Raw genomic sequence first — 6,607 nt, 5'->3', positions numbered from 1 at the left:
AGGTTCGCAGGACTGCAGCGCCGCGCGCTTGCAGTTCCGCCTCCTGGCGGTTCCGCCGCCAGTCCTGCGGCTGAGTGCAACCCGAGTTGAAGCCGGCTGGCTCCCCACACATGTTTAAACGGGTTTCGGGGCCTCCTAGGCAGAGAAAGGAACACCAGTTCCTAGTTTGGAGAAATTATACGTGACATCTTTTTTTTTAAAAAATACATTTTTAAAGTACACCTGTTTCTTACAAGAACCTACTGTATAGCACAGGGAACTATATTTAGTTTCTTGTCATGAGCTTTCATGGAAAAGAATCTGAAGGAAAAAAAGAAATATATATGTATATCGCTTTGTTGTGCACCTGAAACTAACATTGTAAATCGACTACACTTCAATAAAAAATAAGAATTGGAAAAAAACAAACTACACCTTTTTCCTGAGTTCAATAAGTAATTTACAAAATGTGAACTATGTGCCAGATAATATATTGGGTACTCGGTACTGAGCCTTAAACAAGGCTGTCTTGACTCCACTGCCGCTCTTTGCTAATGGATGTTTTCTTTCTTTCTGTCTGTCTGTCTCTCTGTCTCTGTCTCTGTGTCTGTCTCTGTCTCTCTCTTTTTGGTGCTGAAACCCGGGAACTGGATGTTACCTTTCTTAAATGTATTCAAATGGGAATACTTGGATGCCTTGAATGAAAAGTATGTGACAGTGCTTCCAAGATTGCTCTCAAGCCTAGGATTCTAGGTGATGGGGACAGAACAAGGAGGTGTTTGGGGAAAGAAGCAGATGTTATTCAATAGATTCCCAACAAAGCCTATAACCAGCTCTGCTGGATATCCTCCTCTTTGATTCCAGCCTCAGGAAATGCCTTACTCCATGGGTCCTCCTTTCGCACCTGTCATTCCTTCTGCCAGAGCCAGAGCTGCTTCCCTAGATCTCTCCTCTCCAACCAGCTAACTCCTCCATACTCTTCAGGTCTCAGCACCAACAGTCCTTTCTTGTCAAAGCCTCTCTCTCAGACTTGGTTAAGCTCTCTATTACAGTTTCTCCAGAAACTACAATTTACCTTATCATTGAAGATATCTTGCTTATAATTGTTCAATTAAATATATATGATTATTTATTTATAGGCTCCCCAACTGACATTCTTTGCGCTTTCTTAAAGGCAAGGACTATATTTGCCTTTTCCCCTCTAGAACCCATTTTCAGTGCCTGGCATATAACATGCACTTAATACATATTAACAAGTGATTCATTCATAATATGGACTCCTAGCTACACTTTTGTCCTCAAGGAGTTAAAGAATTTCCCTAGAGTCCATTGGTCTGAGTTGGAGGAACCTGCTGTTCCAGCCTGGGTTTCTGTCTATTCTCCTTTCCATTCACCTAATCTTGAATCCAGTTTGGTTTAATAAATACTTTTAAGTGGCCTGAGGCACTTCACTAGGCTCCTCAAGATTACTCCACAAATCTTCTCTTGGATTGCCTTTCTTTCCTGATATCCCTGGCATTTAAGTCACCCTTTAAAAAAAAAAAACTAAATTATGATTCCTGCTGGCTTCAGCAACAGATTGTAAAATGACTAGGAGTGGGGAAATGACAATAAGCAAGATATAGTCTCTTTCCTCCAGGACCTTTCAGATTGGCAGGGAAGTGTGTTAGGTCACAACTAACTATAAAAGAAGGTAGGAGTAGAAAAATGATAACAAAGTACAAACTTGTAGTAGGGGTGAGGGAGTGGTCAGGCCGCAGACATCAGTGTTTGAGGAGAGCCTTAAAGGCTATATAGGATGTTTACCCCCAATCTTTTTGATGATTGTTGTTGTTATAAATGTAATGCATAGTAATGATAAAAAGTTTGGAAAATCCAGAAAAATATAATGAGAACAAAAAAAAATCACCCTCAGTCACGTCTCAAGGATATAACCAGTTTTATAAGATGATAATCATACTATAAACAGTTCTGTAAAACATTTAAAATTTAAAACTTATTTATTATGGGCACTTTCCCATGTAATTAAGTATTCTTCTAAATCATGAATTTTAAATGGCTGCATTTTTAATAGAGTATTAATAGTTAAGACTACCACCTCTAGCTACAGGCTATGGTTCTAACATTATTGGCTACTCAAAGTTTCAGTTCCTGCTTATGTAAAACGGGGACTAATGCCCAGAAGAGATAATATGTAATAAGGAGAGAATAACATTCAGAAAGGAACAGAGATGGGAAAAGAACTAGGCAAGTATTATGGCTTGACTGAATAGATTTGGATTGGACTACCGGGGACCTTGACACCCAAACTGTAAAGCCTTTTGGAGGTTCCGAGCAAAGCAGGAACACAGTCAGAGCCGTGTTTCCTCAAAGTTTGCCCTGGCAGCAGTGTGTGGGTTTCAGGTCAGGACTGAAAGCTGAAATCAGTAATGAGGAAGCTGCAATCATGCAGGGGAGAGGTAACATGGGACTGGGACAGGTCAGCAGGAACAGAGAAATAATAAGAAAATGTAAAGGTTGGAACCTATGTGATTTCATGATTGATTGCATGTTGGTAGCAAAAGCAAGGAAATATCAGAGCCCAAAGCTTTAACTTGGATTAGTGAGTCTACTTCTCTCTATCTCAACTACAGCCACCTTACTGCAGGCCACCATCATCTCTGGCCTAGGTTATTGCAACAATTCTTTATTTCCCACCAATCAATTATCATCCTCACAGCTGTTGGAATGACTTTTTTTTTTAATGGATTCATCTTAAAGCATGAATTGGATCCAATTACATTCCTGGTTACAATTCTTCAATTGTTTCCCAAAGTCTATAAACTCTCTACAGTGCTTTATAAGGCTCTTGTTGCTCTGGCCCCCTCTATTTTTTGTTTGTCTGTTTGTCTGTTTTGGCCACCTCTATTTCTCCAATCTCATCTTGTGCCATTTTGCCTTGCTCACTAAAGCAAGCTCATTCCTGTCTCTAGGCTTTTGTAGGTGTTGTTCCCTTTGCCCAGAGTTCTTCTCCCCATCTTCTCTCTTTGTATAGCTAGCTTTTTCATCCTTTAGATCAGAGCCTAAATGTCACCCCTGTTCCTAATCATCCTATCCAAATCAGGTCCCTGCTTCCTATTCTTCTCACTACCAATTGCTCAACAGCACTTACCAAATTTGAAATTAAAAAATACATACTTGTTCACATTTTTGTTTCTTCCACTGTAAACGCCACAAAAAGAAGAGACCCTGTCTGTCCTCTTCTGTTTTTGCTTGGTGCCTAGCATAGTGCCTGACATCTAGAAGGCATTTGATCAATATTTGTTGAATGAATGAATCAATCAATGAATGAAGGAGCTGGTGAGGTCATTCAGTAGAAAGTATGATAAAAAGATAGATTTAAAGGGAAATTTGTATCTCAGATCTCTGATACTATGGTGCCAGGGTGTGTGTAGAGGGGGTAGGGATGGAGCGATGTATTTAGAGTTAAAAAAGGAAAGAGTTGGCATTTAACAATGCACCTCCAGTGCTACCCAGGGAAGATAGGACCTGACCAGAGGCTGACACTATTTCGGCTATACTATTAGGTCTGTATCACATGGGACACAACACAGCATTGTTTTAAGAATGTAGAAGAATTAGAGAACAACACAGTTAAGAAACAAGCGCTAGTGATGGAGTTTAGGCTACAAATGCATATGAATTCATAGTAGTGAATTAATGAGGGTCAAAGTATTCAGAATAGAAGATTGGAAGGGATGACACTTTAAATATATTCATTCAAAAATGTTTATTGAACACCTGTTAAGTGCAAGGCCTCAAGCCAAGTGCTGAGAATACAGAGGTAAACAGGGCACAGTCAAAACAAACAAACAAACAAACAAAAATCAGGGCACAGTCCCTGGTCTCTACTCTCTTACAGTCTAAACAAGGAGATAGATATGAAATGAAAAGTGATTACCTTCCACAGAGAACAAACTATGGTTATGAAAGGCGAAAGGGCAGGGAGGGCTAAATTAGGGGTTGGGGATTAACAGACACACACTATTATATAAAAAACAGATAAACAACAAGGACCTACTGTATAGCACAAGGAACTATATTCAATTTCTTGTAATAATATAATGGAAAAGAATCTGAAAAGAAAATATGTATGTGTGTATAACTGAATCACTTTGCTGTACACCTGAAACTAACATTGTAAATCAACTACACTTCAATAAAAAATTTTAAAAATGATTACCTTAGAATTGTCAGGATGCATATAGAATCTTATCCCAATGGAGAAAGAGAAACATAAACACAAATGTATGACAATGATGAGAAGTGTTATGAAGAAAAAAAAGCAGGGTGAGAGGGATAGAAAGTGAGCAGGGAGGGTATGCTGTTGTATAGGGTGTTCAGAGAAGGCCTCGTCAAAAGGTCTCATTTGAATAAACACTCAAAGATTGAGAGCTACACGGGTGTCTTGGGGAAGAGCGTCCCAGGTAATGGAAATAAGGGTTACGGCAGGCTTGTGCTTGGGTAGCTAGGGAAACAGCTAGTGTTTCTGGAGTGGAGTGAGTAAGAGGGAGTGGGGAAGATGAGGAGGGAGAGGTAGCAAGGCCCGGTCATGTGAAGCCTCGAAGGCTATGAGTAGGACTTTGGATTTTAGTCAGCACGAGATGAGAAAAGCCGTGCAAAGAAATTTTAACTTGATGGGGCAGGCACAGGGAGCATTACAGGTTTTGGGATACAGGAAAATAAAAATGGAATCAGTATTTAGGAGCTTAATTCAACAAGTAGGATGGATGGGAGAGATTGAAACCAGAAAGACTACCCCCCAGTAGTTCAAGTACAAGATGATGAAAACTAACCAGAGTGGGCAATGAGAATGGCAATACCTACATAAAGGTGAAAAGTTTTCCAAGAAAGCAGTGGGATTTACTGGCTTGGTGTGGGATGAGTGTACTTGCAGCTTCAGAGCTGCTGATTTTAGATACAAACAGATGTTCTGTCAGAGGCAAATGAGGCTAAAGGAACTGTTCCTAAAATGGAGGTACAGGATAGTTTCAGAACAAACCTGTTGTTTGTAATTGAAACTTTTGTTTGAAATAGAAATAGAATAATTAAAAAAATAATTAAGAGAGCTAAAATAATATCCCCCATCCTGAAAAGTAAACAGAATTGGTCCTGCTTATCAGCTGACAATTAAACAGTCATGAGCAGGCAGGCAAAGTGGACTTAGACTGGTGTGAACCCAAGTCCACTTCTGCATATCAACAAATTTTATTAGGAAGGTTTATCTCCCTCTTTGGGGTCTAAATAAGTAATCAAATTTAATTTAATAGTCTTTGTATAGTGCTGTCTCATTACTGAAACATTTTTGTGTCACTTGTTTTGTTGTTTATAATTTTCTTAAATAAGGTTGAAGGCTCTGAAAATAATGTGCAGAAAACCTGATACATAGATACATGAAGGGACATATGTGGTAGGAGGGTCTTGTTCTGGAAAACAAGAATAACAAAGTAGAATTTATTACATTAGTTTAGAAAAGTGTATGGTAGTGTAGGGTAGAAATAGGTAACTGACCAAAGACATATCAATACCCTTAACAACTGGTAGTAGCACTAATAATTTTTCCTTAATATTCATGTGGCCATACACTAAAAAGCAAGAGAAGGAATTGACAATGTGTAGATAATATATAAAATGAAAATTACTTAACTTTTAAAATATGTTATCTCACCTAAATTACTTAAACTTATTTTCCTACTATTTTCCTGAGGGTGTGAAAATGATAAATGCTGCTTTTTCGCTCAATATTTTAAAGCTGATTACACTGAAAATGTAAAAAACATCTGAAAGACTTAACCACAGTTTTGTTTGTTTGTTTTTGAGGGGCACTTGATAATAGCAACAGGATACTTAGCGATGGAACAAACTTTAGAAAAAGCATTGTTTACTTATTAGCAAATTATTTGTTTATTTAACCTGATTTAGCCAGAGGTTACTTTCTAAAATGGCTCATCCTTCTCCATCAGTTTTTTTCTGAACACAGACATTGCTTAAACAGAACAAAGTCTAAAGAAAACTTGATTTAACCAGATCAAACTCCTGTGTCAAGGTCAACCAACCAAGATCATTAAGGAGTTGCATTAAAAAAAAATAAAGGATTATGGGGGAGGGCATAGCTCAAGTGGTAGAGTGCATGCTTATCCTGCATGAGGCCCTGGATTCAATCCCCAGTACCTCCATTAAAAATAAACAAATAAATAAACCTAATTACCTCCTCCCAAAAAAATTTAAAAAGAAAGAATTTAATGCAAGCTTGAGACCAGGGCTAAGCACCTCCCCTTTTGTAGAGTGACCCTGAGTTTCTGTCTGACCTCAGGTAGGTCCATTTTCTCTTTAAAACACTAAAAGTCTTGTGTTCTTTTATATATGATTTGGCATTTTGTTACAGGGGCTCTAAGCTGAAAATAGTTTGTCCAGAAGTATCATCTTCATCCTCAGTAAGACTTTGTATTTGCACCTTGCACAAAGGAGTTCAATTTTTCAATTCCACACATAGCAAACACATTTTTAGTTAGGTTCTAAGGCAAATGATAAAATCAGGATAAAAGTTAACACTTAACTATTTCAACTCTTACTGTTTGTTTTTCGGGCC

The sequence above is a fragment of the Vicugna pacos genome, chromosome 3, assembly GCF_048564905.1.
Source record: "Vicugna pacos chromosome 3, VicPac4, whole genome shotgun sequence".
In the NCBI taxonomy this organism is placed as follows: Eukaryota; Metazoa; Chordata; class Mammalia; order Artiodactyla; family Camelidae; genus Vicugna; species Vicugna pacos.
The sequence above is the reverse complement of the archived record's forward strand: the minus strand, read 5'-3'. Positions refer to the sequence as shown.